This window comes from Tyto alba, unplaced genomic scaffold (genome assembly GCF_018691265.1).
Source record: "Tyto alba isolate M040663 unplaced genomic scaffold, T.alba_DEE_v4.0 Super-Scaffold_38, whole genome shotgun sequence".
NCBI lineage: Eukaryota > Metazoa > Chordata > Aves > Strigiformes > Tytonidae > Tyto > Tyto alba.
In genome coordinates this window covers 36206523-36221808 of record NW_024881313.1, presented here as the reverse complement: position 1 = coordinate 36221808, position 15286 = coordinate 36206523, and the positions used below count along the sequence as shown (strand labels likewise).

General features: G+C 50.0%; 1 protein-coding gene across 3 annotated transcripts in view; it reads right to left on the bottom strand.

Moving 5' to 3' along the window:
• LOC104365343 (mitogen-activated protein kinase kinase kinase 3) overlaps nt 1-13202 on the bottom strand; it is an 82329-nt gene extending 69127 nt beyond the window's left edge. For 2 of the 3 annotated variants that reach the window (XM_042802193.1, XM_042802194.1), the window contains exon 1: nt 13103-13202. The gene's annotated coding sequence lies outside the window, so the exon portion shown is untranslated. Of the gene's footprint in view, nt 1-12553; nt 12630-13102 lie in introns of those variants that run through there. The other variant, XM_033009738.2, reaches the window with a different exon arrangement.
• Nucleotides 13203-15286: the final 2084 nt, after the last annotated feature.

The following is a 15286-nucleotide window of genomic DNA, read 5'->3' as shown; positions in this document are numbered from 1 at the left end:
TCTAGCTGGCTGACCTCTCCTTACCAACAGGCTTCTAATTTTTTTTCCACCTATTATTATTAGTTTTCAAACCACCTACTCCATCGTAAATAAAGTAAAATTAGCTTATTCCTAGAACGTTAAAAAAAGACAAGCTGACACCTGCAGAGAGTCCCAGCAAGCCAACGGGAAGGCTCCAAGCATGCAAAGAATGTCGAGCTTCTGGCCCTTTTACTACAAAATCCTATTGCTGTAAGCAACTTGTGCACGTGCAAATCAACTCACACGCATGCAGAGTCCCTCACCTGCACAGGCTGGCTGCTTCTCTTCATAGTACCCTGAGTAAACTACTCCTGTCTGCCTAATAGCCTATTAATAAATATACACCAGGGAGAAAAATTGCACGCCAGCAGGGAGGTGGACGAGATGATCTAATAGGACCTTTTCCATCTCTTAACTTTTGTGCTTAGTCACAGGATAAATATCTCCCACATTGTAAAGAAACATGCTGGCCTTGCTCGCCTGCTTATGTTGAGAGAGCCTTGCCCTCTGAAGACATTTCGCTTTCTGGCTGTTATTTCACTCACGCTAACAGGACTTACCAAGGGAGAGTTAAGAAAAGGAGTACTTGCATTTGCCTGGCTTTCAGCTTCAGTGAGCTCCGAGGCACCCAAGCGAGTCCCCTAACAAGGAACCTTGTTTCTGTATTATCAGAGTACTTGTGCTGCTTTGAGCACTCAAGTATGATCCTGTGCAATGTGGAGAGACACTCAGTTTACTTTTGCATAAAGCAGGCTGTCAAGAGAACAGACAGCAAGCATCCCCTCCATCAACCAGACAGGTCAAGCTTCCTGCAACAGACTGTCAGAAAACAGCTCAAAAAAATACTCAAAACAAACAAGCACCCCAGATAGGGAAATGAAATGAACCAACGCATTTGAGAAGAAAATCCAGTGCATCTTAGATAGTACAGGTTACTTCGCAATTTGCATTGGCATTGAATCATGCCATGAGCAGCAGGAAGGCCCTCTCCATTTAAAAATGCAGAAGTGCCATCATGCAGAGAAAGGTCCAGCAGCTGCATTATTCCAGCATCTCCAAAGAGTGTTCACACAAAGTATGCACCGATATGCAAGGTTTCTACAAGAAACCATCCTCACACATAATACAAAAAGCAAAAAGCAACTGAGAGCCTCAGGATAACAGATCTGCAACTTTCACTGTGTAAGGAAAAAACCAAACTTTTACTATATAAATTATAGAAAACCCCACACACCATAAAAAAGGCAAAAAAAAAAATAAATAAAAAAATCACACAATCTGGATCTCTTGAGACAAGACAGTCACCAAGGGATGGGGAAGCAACACTAGAAAGGGAGTCAGGAATAGAAAGTTTTGCATCATTTTCTAGTTCAGTTGCTGGACCACGGGATGACCCTGAGCATGGCCAATTCTCATAGGATTCAGTGTTCTTCATAAGTACCCAGTTCCTGGAGTCACATGATTACATTGGAATCCACACTTCCTTTTTTTTTGTTAAAAAGAAGTACTTGTAGATGTCAGAAGCTGAAGAAAGAAGTGTAAGTCATTAAGTTTAAAATGTTCAAGCAAAAAGAATTAGAAAAAAAAATATTTCAACAAAATAAATCATTGTTTTAAACTTTATCCACTTTTTTTGGAGGACAGAATATGATGAATGTCATCTAGAATTCTTGTCCCCCAATACTATACACTGGAAACCTTAGACTGGGCAGGGAATGACTTAATTTGGGGGGGTTCCAACATCCTCATCTGTAAATTACAGATGAGAAAATACAGCTTTCACAGCAACACCTGCCCGGAAACTAGGTAGCCCCTTTGAGGTACCCTGATGCTGCCCTCCCTAGTCAAAAGAGCATTATGCATTCAGGGGCAATATGAAAGCACAGCATTTTTAAAAAGAAAAAAAATAATAATACCACAGCAGAACAGCTTCCAAATTTTGCTTCCACTCATTTTATCCAGCATCAAGCAGGGTAAAGCCCTGGAAGTCAGCTGCTAGCTCACCTGCTGGGCATCCTCTGGTCACCAAAACTACCAAATTTACAGCCACTAGTGCTTCTTGCCCAGCAGAAATACTTTATGGTAATCACTAGTCTGTAAATAAGGACTTGACCTTCTGAAAAAACCTTTGTTGGCTCTTGCAGAGCTCATCCCTTGCTGATGCGGACCCCAGGGGCAGTGCTTCAGCCTACTGTGCTAGCCACAACGGCACTACAGGCATGTGGGCTGCAGCTAGCCACCTCCTAAGGGTAATAAACTTTGGCTCCACATTCAAATATCCACAAGCACCAGGAATACAAGACTGCAGGTCCAATTGATTTTCTTTTTTTTTTTCATGGAAGAAAACTGTTAAGATTTAGAAGACTTGGATCTGGGGTGTGCTATGATATGCATTGACTACATTACCTCCATGGAAAAAGGGGGCAAACACTACACTTCTGATGAAACCAGGTGTCTTTACCCACTCTGCCCAAAGCTAAGATGCAGAGAAATTCAGAGGAGAAAGAGAACAGCAAAGACCAGAGAAACTGTGGCATACACGGCAGCTTCTGGTGCAGGGTGCTTGCACAGGCAGCAACCCCAGAGCCATTCTTCAAGAAAGAAGGATTTGCTTTTCATCAGCTGTGCAACCAGAGACAGTAACAAGTCAGCTGTTCCTGCTTCACAGGACACGCACAGGGGCAGAAAAAAGGAAGCCTCGTGGTTCTTGCTGGCAAACATTTCTGGGTTTCTGTATTATCTCATCTGTGAGATTACAAGGAACTGAGCACAAACCTGTTCAGTCGCATTATTACTGCTCACCCCTGGCCAACAGCTGGACCATTATGCTTCCGTGCTCCTGCTGTTCCCAGGACAGCTCTGCTGCCCCTTAGCAGCCCTGGGGCAGCTCTAACCCATTCCCACAGCCCACCGGGACACACTCCTGCCTGCCCCAGCCACGCAATTTAACCACAGCCAAGCACGGGCGAAGAACATGCACAGCACCAGAGGTCGGTCCACAATCTATTAAATTCCTGAGTTCAGCTAACATTGATGCATAGGGTGCTTAACAAGCCCAACCCTCACTCCTTCCACCACCTGCAAAGCACGAACGCATTAAATCCACTGCTTCACATACCTCCCTATTCAAGCAATTAACTTCTGCCTGAGGATTTCCCTTCCCTTCTGTCCGCCTGCTCTCAGGTGGCTGCGGAGGGTAGCTAGACTTGGGAAAGATACTGCAGAGGCTGCCACAACCTGTTGGCAGAGGTGGCAAAACACTTGGGGACCTCCTGCTATCTGAAGTTATCACACAGCTATCGCCACCCTGATTCTCCTCCAGTTAATGCTAATCTTGCTGCACTCAGTTCTCGGGGATGCGAGTGCTGCTCCCTTTAGACTGTGCAAACAAAACTAGAAAATGAATCAAGGGTCTACAAATGAATAAATAAATTTAAAAAAAAAGAATTGATTGACCAAGAACTTAAACACCTCTTGCTAATACTGTGCCTTCCTGCATCGCAATAGAATCAGTCCTCTGAGCAAACATCAACAAAAAAAATGATGCAATTGTGGTTTTCTTTGCAGAATTTTCTCTGCACCTCCTTCTCCCTCGCCAGAAGGATTTTCTTTAAAAGAAAAATACTACCCATCATGTTTTTATGCTTGCTTATTTAAGAGGAAAAATACAGCATGTGGCTCTAATGTTATTAGTACCTTTCCTCTTTTCACAGCAAAGCCCAACTAAATGAGACAAGCTACAAAAACTGAATAGACATGGAACTTGCAGGTCTTTCCCCCCCCCCTTTTTTTCAAGTGAAGTATTTTATTAGGGGAGCTCAAAAAAACAGATCACACATACAAAGAAATAAGTTTGGAAATCCCCCTCCCTCCACCCCCACTGCTATTTGCTAAGGAAACCAGATGCCCGAACCCAGCCAAAAAATGATCTCAGCCATTCTTAACAGAGCCTACAGTGCATTTTCATGAGTCATGGAAAGCAACAACTCGTTGCTTTGGTAATGCTAGGTAAGCAACTGGTCATCCATCCACAACCAGACTTTCAGCAGTAAGTCAAAGAGCAGACCATTTCTTGACAGATTACGTCAGAGACAGCCCCAAAATAGAGCCTCACAGCAAGCTTATCTTGCAGGAGGTTCTATAAAACACACTACAGAACATGTCCTATAGAAGCATTTAGCAAAGCATTCAGCAGCCGGGATCCCCCATGGCCCGATCCCTGCATGGCAGGGGGGTTTCTCAGCACCCCTGCCTCCTGCAGCAGGCAGAGCTGCCCACTGTGGGCAGTGAACGGAGGGGGACACGACAGACAGAGGAAGGGCTTAGCAAGAAAATAGCAAATCCCTCACCCGTGCTCCTCCCACGAGATGGAGCAGATCAGAAACCTGCTGCCTGCCAGCCCGAAAGCCAACGCTGGGGCAAGCAGGCTTGTAGTGAGAATCGCAGGGTGCTTCATCCACCAGACCCCTTCCAACTGCACAGCACATACACACAGGACTCGATGCACACAGGTGCATAAAGACGTACTCAAACTTTCACCAGTCCCTGACCAAATTGCTTGCTCTTCTCATTTCTCAAGGACTGAAAGCTAACAACCAGAAGGATGCCAGCCTGCAGTTAAGCAGAATATTGGTATGTCTACCAACACCTCAAGACTCATGCAGTAAATGTACATACAATTTATCCAAGCACTGCAAAGGGAAAGAAGCCTTTCAAATTATGTATTTTTATATATAAATTCCCTACCACTCTCTCTGGGTGAGGGAGGCTACTGCAGGGGACCACTCAAAGCCCTTGGTGACGCTCCTGAACACTGCCATGAGGGTGGTGGCATTCAGTGATGCAGCCTTGAGCCCTTCAACCGTACCTGTCCGTGGCACCCATCCATCAAAAGCCAGGGTTAAGATTTTGAAAATCCAGCCCAAGACAGGTCAAGGAGAGGTGGGAGGTTCACCCTGCAGCAAGAGGAGACCCTTTCTACCACATTCCATGTTCTCCCACAAACACTTCCCACCTTCATCACCTTGTGGAAACTCCCACAGCAAACATAGCCACCACAGCCCGAGGAGTTCCCATGGAGGTGAGACACCAAGCTGCATCTCTCTAGCAATGCATGCTATGAAAGGCAAGTCAGCTTCCCATGTAATGAGGAACCGGGTTCTAGAAGTCTTGATCCATCTTGTCCAAGTCCCCAACAGCTTTGAGACTCTGTGGCGGTCCAGGGTAAAAGCACAGCATGGCATACCACTGCCTCGGGACAGCCCAACCAGCTTCCCGAAAAGGAACTTCTGCACAGGATTTCCTGGACATAGACCAAGACTTGAACTAGCTCATCCCCAGATTTCCCTCCAGAGATGAAGACACTTACAATCTTCAGCACCTTTTGTGCTGGGTCCAAAAGCCAATTGTTTGGCTTCACCTCCTACAACACAAACTGTGAACAGAAAACACGTCCTCTCTCCCCTTACAGCCCCATCACAAAGCTGACCAGGCACGTATCAGAAGTTAGTCACACCAGTAATGCTGTTGGTGAAGTTGCTGAAATATGATGATTAAATATTTTCTCTCCTCTTCTTGTGCCATCACCCAGGTAACAGTGACACATCTTCATGCACATCTTCAACAGCACAGTGCCTTGGGGAGAGATCACGGAGAGCCCCAGCAAGCATCCCTACCCCCAAAAAAAATAGGCAAGCACGGGCATCGTTCCTCAAATCCTTCATGCTCAAGAGATCATTTCAGCCAAGCGTGTCTTCAGAGACCATCACCAGGGTATGTAGAAAACAGAACAGCTGTCCTTTTGTCGGAGCCACCCAAGACTCAAGTCAGCATCCAGGAGGACTTCGTATTCCCCAGGCAGCACAGCCAGAAGTGACTGTGTTGCAAGAGGGGGAGCAAGCGGGCATCAGCCCAGGCCACTGGTGAAGCAGATCCTCCCAGCCAGCAAAGCCAGGGTGAGCTGTGTGGTCCCACATCCAGACAGCCCTGATGGTGTCCTCCCACCGTCAACACCCTGAAGGCTGCAACAGAAGACATCAGCAGGGCTTCCCCTGGCTGCCACCATCAGAGGAGCAGCTCCTGGAAGTTAACAGGAGCCAAGTCCAGAGCCTTCCAGTGAAAACTCAAGAAAGAAGCATGACAGGACTTACCCCATCATGATTCTTCCAAGGCACTGCAGTCAGCCCCCTGCAGCCACTGTTCAGAAGAAATACACAGCAAGAGCACTAAGATGACACCTTTCCCTACCCTCTTCCCTCTGGCAAAGCATGGCACAGCTTGGGAGCAGCTGGAATGCACCCTGTCACTGGGTTTATCCCAGGCAGCAACAACATTCAGAGCCGGACCTTGAACCTTTCAATAAAACCAGTGATGCAATAAGCTAAGCCCAGCTCAATAAAGTCTCTGTTTATCTCTCTTACTTGCTACCAGCACCATCCAAAAGAGAAATAACCAAAATATCTTGCATATTTCTCTAATGACTCTTGCTACTCTGTTAGCACCCGCACTGAGGGAGCAAGACCAAGGAGTAGGAAATGCATTCCACCAGTTCATTAACCGGGTGCTCAGGTTTCCCAAAGCCACTCTCCGAGTGGGAAGCCAGCAGAAGGATTGCAGCAGAGGGATCAGTGCTGTAGTTTTGTGCTGAAAGACAAACAGAAGGCATCGAGGCTGCAGTGTGAGCACCTCTGCATCAGCAAGAAAAGCTTTCCAGGAGCTTGGCCCAGCCTGGTATCTTTACTGAAGGATGCTTCATCAGTTCAGCAAAACAAGCCCTGCTCCACAGCTCCACACTACATCAATGCGTTGACCAACTTCAGCAGAAGTAAGCCCAAATCTCTGATTTCCAAGTACCGGTTATTCAACGCTTCCACACTCCCAGACCACTCTGCCCCACTGCCCCAGCCTGCACACCTCGTTCAGCCACCCAGTTCCACAGCAACCGCAGCTATTTCTGCTGCGGGTACCAAGCTGAGTTATCAACCCATCAGCATCACGAAGCTATAGATAACACTATCAGCTGCCCTTTGCCATTGACCCAGCATGCAAAAAAGGGACAGTCCCCCCCCAGGCACTCCCTGGGTAGTGCCGGATAGGTGACAGGCTGAAAGGAAGAGGGTATTTAAAACAGGGTTTCTATGCATGCACACACACCTTTCCTTCAGTTCACCTTCACTGCCTCACCTTACACGTTCTGCCCAGGCCATTTTCCCCAACCAAGCCTTCCTTATCACAGCACTCAGGCTGCCCCATGCAGGGGATGTCCCAACCCTTTAACCCCGACCAGCAGCAAGATCTCCCCGTTATCGAGAGCTGTCTGGAGCCAGATGTGCCCATCACCCTGTGTCCACCACCTCCCTGCAGGGTCCTCACACCTCAGGATAGGGCATCACTAATGCCACCTTGTAGAGCAAAAGCTGCAAACAGTGTACTATGAGGAAATTAAGCATCTGCTAGATTTTTTTAGGCTCTTATCATGGAGGGCGCTGCACTATTTCCAGTTTACAGCTAGACTATGATGACCTGACCTCTGCTCAACCACAAAAACCCAGAGAGGTTGTAGCACAATAGCACTAAGCAATCCAAGTAATCCATCGTCCTCATCACAACAGACTTCCATGTACATATATAGAATAGCTCAGCTGGAAGGGATCTACAGCAATTGTCTAGTCCAACTGCCTGACAAGTTCAGAACTGAAGGACAAGGAGAACCTCAACAAGGACAGACCTCAACAAATACCCCAAAGCAGCAGCATCTTCCTCAGAACCTCTGCACCCAGACAGCAGCAGCAGAATTTGTAGCACAATACAGGGTTCACTTTTGCACATGAAGTTTTGGGCTAATAACTGTTACGTACAAAATTTTCAATAGTCCCTTGGGGATTTGTGGGCACTTGGAAGTGGCTGTGCAAGAAACACTTTCACATGGACAAGACAAACACAGTTGTTCCAGGACAGTCTTAATAGTGCAGGAATGCTCAAAGCACTGCAGAGGCCACAAACACCCTTCAGCAGCGCTGGGTTTAAGACATTCTTACCTCCTTCGCAAAGACTTCTTATCTCGCAAATTATTTTTCCAAAGCAATTATACAGTATTTTTTCCTCTGAATCATCTAGCTATCAATCAGATAACTTTCTGTTACTTAGTACGCAGGTTGATGGCCATAGCAGGTTTGCAGAGCACCTCTAATACACCTACCCAGGGCTATTTTTTCAGGCAATTTGGTGTTTAATCACTACCTGAACACTCAACCCATCCTCCCACCCTCTCTGAGGATCTGACCCACACACATGCTATTTACAGAGTGTCCCACACAGTAGCTTGGCCAGCTTGCTCCAGGATCTGGCCCACGCTGCTGGGCACGGCACGCAGCACGCGTTGCCAACCAGACTTTGTCCCTTGCAGCTTCTACCATACCAAGCCAAACCCTTGCTCAGCTCCACCCTGGGTTTTATTGCTGTTGTGGCTTGTCCTCCCTTGGCTGCCCCAGATCATCTTGCAGAGTGAAGAGTACAAAATTAGGGGAACTTTCACAGAAAATACAATTAGTTCTGCATAAAATGGTGGCCAACCTGGGTTTTAACTCAGGAGAGCACGACAGGCTTCAGCCCACTACAGATTCACATTAAATTCAGAGTCCACTAACATTTATATTAGGATCTTCGAGGGTAGCAAAAAGTGTTTGGGGAAGGCATTCGGGAGCTGAATCCCACTCTTTAGCAGGGCACTGGTATACCTTACACCTTTGACTTCTAAAAGCCTCAGAAAGTCCAGGTCAAACCCTCTGGGTAGCCTTCACAGAGGTCTCAAGCACTCTAGAAACAAAAGTTGGCACCCGAGACCAGACACAGCCATGAGATGCAATAGCATCTCCCCATGTCACAGGATCTACTCCAGGTCACAGAAATGGGGAAGCAGGGGACAGAGCAGCGAGGAGCCACAGGGCTCAACCATGAACCCTTCCACCACAACCGCGTGAGCCGGCTTTGGGCCAAAGTCCTCCACGGGTCCCCACTGCGGGCTGCACTGATGTCGTATCTTCTACCATCTCTGGCTCAGCTTGGCCTCAAGCCCTGTGGCTCCGGGGAAAGCTCCTGGAGCAACAGCCCCAACGTTGAAACAAAGCGGGGAGCCACGTCCCCCCAGCCTGCAGCCCCGAAACTCTCCACTGGCCTCTCTCAACAGTCTTCTTCTGCTCTCCCTTTCTGTGTCACCAGTCTTCTGCAGGAAATAGCTTCACAGCGGCTGTGAAGAGCATCTATTTTACAGGAAATCTTTGCTTTTTCAGTCTTGCATCATTATAGATGAGCTAGGACAGGCTGATTTGGTTGGACACTGGTGCCATTTTAGTGACTAATGGGAAGATTACTTGGCCAAACTAGATCAGAACTGCCTGGACAGACAAAAAAAAAAAAAAAAAAAAAACAAACAAAAATGCCCACATATCCATGCTCACACGTGCTTGCTTGTGCCTTCACAGACAGCAAAACACTCATCTTGCCTGTCTGATGCTCACCACAGCACTCACCACATCAGACAAAGGCTCATGCCGCACAGGGTGAGCCTGCAGAGACAGCTTGTTTCAGGTACAACCAAGATAACATTTGTTATCTCTGCATCTCATACCACACTGAAAGGCAAATGTTGTCCTGTCCTAGTGTGCATGGCCACATATGGGGACAGGGAACTGTTCCCTGGAGGGACTTGCCAAAAATGTCTGGTCACCCATTTCCCCTTGTGGAACTTAAATAGGAAAATAAATAAAGACTGGGGACTAAGACTGAACCTGCCAGTTTCAGGATCAGTGGACCATTTATAGCTTTTCAGAAAAGCGTCTGAGGAAATAAAGAAAAGTTGAATTCCATATTCCTCTTCTTATGGCTCCATAATGCATTTTCCATCTCCCTGGTGCACAGCTGACATTCTGCACATTTCTGCGCACATTGCACTTGGCCTGGGCTATGTGCAGGGAAGGGAGTGGAGTGACTGAGCCGAGCAGCCTCCTGCTGCTGTCAGGCATCAGCGAGCCCCAGCCCCATTGCCCACAGTCCCCCTTTCACAGAAGACAGGCTGCAAAAGGCTCAGCCACCTCCTGAGAAAGGCTGGCACATGGGATGCGTGTCCCTCTCCTGTGCTGGATCTCAGGCATCTAAAAGATTACAGAAATTTGTAGAGATAGAAAATGTGTTTTCTTAGACCGAATGAACCGTACAGGCTGAATGCCAGTTGAGTATTTTTTTTTTTCCTTTCGGATTATCTCCTCAATTAAAAGAGCCAAGGTAAGATCAGAGCAATCACTCTCTCCTAATTCTCAGCTCTGAGGTTTGCTGCTCCTGTGTGTAGACAGGCTTGTACACTCCAAAGCCAGTCTGTGTCCACCGAGCAGCCTAATAAAAGATATCCCCCTCTTACAGCAAACCCTGACTCACTTCCCTCTAGCCTAGACCTGCAGGTCTCTGACAGCAGGGCCAGATCGACCAGAACAGAGTCCTAGCATGGTCTGGGTTGGAAGGGACCTTCAAGATCACCCAGTTCCAACCCCCCATGCCCCGGGCAGGGCCCCCTTCCCCCAGCCCAGGGTGCTCCCAGCCCCATCCAACCTGGCCTTGAACCCTTCCAGGGAGGGGGCAGCCACAGCTGCTCTGGGCACCCTGGGCCAGCGCCTCACCCCCCGCACAGGGAAGAATTTCTGCCTTCTATCTAATATAATATATCCTCTTTCAGTTTAAAACTGTTACCCCTTGTCCTATCCCCACACCCGCCTGACCCAGAGTCCCTCCCCACCTTTCCTGTCCCCCCTTTAAGCCCTGGGAGGCCGCTCTAAGGTCTCCCCGGAGCCTTCTCTTCTCCAGGCTGAACCCCCCCAACTCTCTCAGCCTGGTCTCACAGGGGAGCTGCTCCAGCCCCCCGAGCATCTTCACAGCTTCCTCTGGACTCCTCTGGACGAAGATCCTGCCAGCTTTCACAGTGGTTCCCACGTCCACTTGGGGAGGGCAGGGTTGGAAGCACACCACCTTCCATGCCGCAGCAGCACACTCCATCCCACCGCTCTGCCAGGGAGCCAGGCACATCGCGCAATCCTCGCTGGCATCTTCCCAATGGGAGAATTCAGAAAACACATCAAGTCCAAGCTGCACACTAACACCACGAAGCATTATCAAGCAATAGCAACATTTCAGAAGGGATGGAGAGAGGACTGTGCTCTTCTCACTGCCGTAATTGCTGGCTCTTTGCGATGCTGTCTCTCTGTCCTGGATGAAAATCCAGACTACATCTCTCTGCATGAGCACACTTCCTTCATAGGCTCTAACAGCCTCCAAAAAGAGAAACACATCACACATCAGCACACGTTGACAGGGCAGAGCTGTGGGTTTCTGATGGAGATTTAAGACCCACGGAAAAAGTTACGGTACCAAAACTGGTGTGAAGGAGGAAGGTATAAAAGAGTCTTTAAATCCACATACCACCAGGCTGGCAGCCCATCCAGCCTCATGTCCAGCCTCCAACAGAGGAGCTTTTACAAGTTGTGTGACCTTCCTAGGGAAAAGGCTGTGCCCAGCTGTGGAGGTATGCTCCACATCTACAGGAGCCCTGAGAAACTCTGCAACCTCATTTATAACTAATGTCAAATTAGGGGTTCTGAAAACTGGACCATCCAATACAGGTATGACAAGACCCAGGTAGTCACAGGCAAGCCCCTAAATGTCAGCCATCTCCCACATGCCTGAGGAACAGCTCCGAAGAGCTGTGCTGAGGGCACAAATCCTGCATGGAGCTCCATCCAACTGCACATGCTGGACTGGAAATAAGTTCAGAAGGCACCACAGCAAGGTATTCCCCCCAAACTGCTCACTCTCACCGAGGAAGCAAAAGAGCTTGACCCTGGGATCACTTGAACTCTGCACAAATTCCAAGCCAGCCCTGTGTTTTCAGCCCACACACCAGCAACACATGCAAACCCTGTGCTAAACCAGGAGTGGGTCTACTTCTAAAGACCCTTGGATGCCAAGACAGGAATTGAAGAGGAGGGTAAAAGCAGCAGATGAGGGGGAAACCGCTCTCCAAGAGGCGTCGGGGCCGGCAAGAGACGCGCTTGGCCACCACGCAGGACCACCGGCACACACCCACTCGTGATGGCACACAGTTCCCACTTCTGCCCGGCCACGGAGAGCTAAGGTATGATGTCGGCAGGACAAATCCTCCACCCAGAGCATCAGCCCGACCCGTGGCACAGCTCCCCGCCACAGCCGCTCGCTCCATCCAGGTGGAAATCCAACGTCCCAGCTCCACCAGCCGGCACGGTCACTGACGCCACACGGGTTTCCCCCTCACCCACGGGGGAGTCCGCGCCCACCGCTGTGCCTTCCTCCCCACCGCTCATCTCTCATCCTCCCCACTCGGGACCAGACTCAGCGCAGGGAGGACTTTGCTCCCGGTGAGGCTGGAGCCGGCCGGGCATCCCCGCAGCTCCCCGGCAGGAACACGACGCTTTCCACCCCAGTGGGACCCAACTGACTGAAACCACCAACGCACCCGCTGGCTCCAGGCTTTAACGAACCCCAAGAACGTCTGTGTCAGGGTCTAATCCTGGCGCTCGCTGTCAGGCAGCTGCAGCGGGGACAGGTTTCCAGGCTGACTCATGGCACCAGGCAAAAACCTGGGAAAAAAAAAGTTACCCGAGCAGGCTAACGCAAGGCGGGGGCTGTGCCGGGGAGCGCCGGCAGCGGGGAAGGTAAATCCCCAGAGGGGTGGCAGGTCCTCCCCGTGCTCCGCACCCACGCACACGCCACCCCACGGGAGCCGCACCAAGCTCTGCTCCCCCCCCCCCCCCTCTCCGGCTTCTCAAACCCAGCCAAGCTACTTGCCCGAAGGGCCACACTCCCCACTTGCAAAACTAGAAGGGGAGGAAGAACAAGCCACCGAAACCCAGACCCGGCTGCAAAAAAACTCTCGGTCGCCGTTGCGAGAAAAGACAATTAGGGGGAAAAAAAACAAGACAAACCAAAAAATTAAACAAGACCGAAACAAACCGGGCGCAGGGACCTGCCGCCCCGTCCCCGGGGTGAGAGCGGAGAGACTTACCGGCGCGGTTACCCGCGGAGGAACATGCCCGGCGGGTCGGCGCACTGCGGCTCGGTTCGGCTCGGCTCGGCTCGGTTCGGCTCGGTTCGGTTCGGTTCGGCTTCGGCTCGGCTCGGCTCGGCTCGACAGCGGGACGCGCGCGGCGCGGGGCGGTGCACAAAAGCGGGAGGAAGCGGTGACGTGCGGCGCCGCGGCGGCCAATGGGAAGGCGGGAAGCTGGGGCGGGGGGGGGGGGGGGGGGGCGGGATGGCCCCGCCTCTACCTACCGAGCGGTGTCGCGCCGCGCCGCTAGGGGGCGCCCCGCGGAGAGGGGAGGGGCGGGGGGTGGGGAGAGCGGGAAAATGGCGGTCGAGGCCCCGGGGGCCGGTCGGGGCCGGGGGTGTCCGGCCGGTGTTTGGGGCTGAGGCTCCGTCCCACAGCCCCGCTCGGTCCCGGTGGGGCTCCTCCGGTCCCTCAGCAGGGATCAGCCCCGCTTAAACGCCGTGGCATCCCCCGCCTTTGCTTTCTTATCTCCAGGTGAGGGTTTTTGGGACCTCTTGAAATAAGGGATGGAACTGTCCCGCTTAGAGTTAGCTTGAAAAGGTGATAAAAACCAGTGTTGATGCGGCTCCATGAGTACAAGCCTTGGAGAAGGTGGCTGAAACCTTGCTGCGCCATAGCTCTCTGCAGCACCCGGCTTTCTCCACACAGCCGGGACGTGATGGGGTGAAGGGATTGCACTCTGGCAGCTTGGTTTGGGTTTGCCTTTTCTCAGGGAGGAATTGAGGCAAAAATGAGCCATAGTTAAGACCAAAGTGCGGGGAGAGGCTGCTGGTTGTTCCCGAGCTCTGACTTGCTCTTTGGAAGAGCTTGGGGTTCCTTGGGCAGCTCCCTGTGGGAGGTAGAGCAGCCTCTGGGCTGCCCCGATTTACACCCGCCTGTCCCAGGCCACCTCCGTGTGTGCAAGTCCCTTTGGCCTTGGGTCTCTGCACGGTGAGAGATACCGATGGCATAAAGGCACAATTCACCCCTGAGCAAAAGGGCAACAGGAGCCTTCTGCCTGAAAGACGAATTGAAATGATATCTGAGTTTTGTACCAGATACCACTCAGACTGGTGGGAATGAGAGGAAATGCACGCAGAGAATGGAAAAAATAAGTAAGAATACTACTCTGATTGTTTCCTTGTTTCCCCATTTAGTGTATGTGCTGTGGACAGGAACAGGAACAAAGTCAGTTCAAGATTTTGGAGGGGGGAGAGAAAAAAATGCGCAGAATTTTAAACCCAGACCCATTCCCCTCAAGTTTTTAAGGACTTGCTGCTGCAAGAAAGTTTGAGCTATTGCCTATAAAGGCAATAGAAACCCTAACCAGGGACCCCTCCTGAGAGATTCAGATCTCACATCCCCATATACAATCGCGTGACCTATTAATAAAATCCATAGAAACCAATTCTGTATATACCAAATAACAGCAGATGGCTCCAGCCCAAACCGCTCCGGGTTCCCTCACTCCATAAATGATTTTACTAGGGCCAGTCGTGATCCTGATGTAATTGAATAGGTTTCACTCTTTTCTCTCCCTCCCCCTCCCCAGAATATTTGTGCAGCTTACGGAGAGACATCCAGGGGGACCGAGCTGTTGCTGGAAGGAACCTCTGACTCCTGCTTGCCTCATCCGTTTGGGAAGCGGCGTAAGTCTATCCTAAGCCACCTGGCTTTGGGAAGGAGGTTGCCTTTCTCTGCACCTTCCCTCTAACTCTTTACAGCTTTTAATAAAATTCTGGTAACTTGGCACATTTGAAATGTTTTGGCTGCTGCCCATTGGGTATGTATGTAATGAATTCTTGCGCTGCAGATGCCTTTCTGAAATAAATCACATGTGTTTACCTTGGGAACTAGGCATAGAACCCCAGGACTTCAGGTTCAAGTATCGTAAGACACTAAGCGACAAGCAGCTCCTTTAAAGCCTCCTGGTTTTAATGGGAGTCAGTTAGGCAAGCACCAGTTACTGCTGAAAACTCCTTCCAAGTCAAGTGGCTTCTCTTTTCTGAACGTGTTTGATGCCCCAGGAATCCCACTATGGGGATTTCAGCTCTAGGATGTTCCTGAAAAATACAAAGATCATCGTGTGTATAAAGCGTGTTTCCATTGTTGTCAACAGCTCGCTGCTGATAGGTGTGCTAAGGATCTGCCCCTGGATTCTGC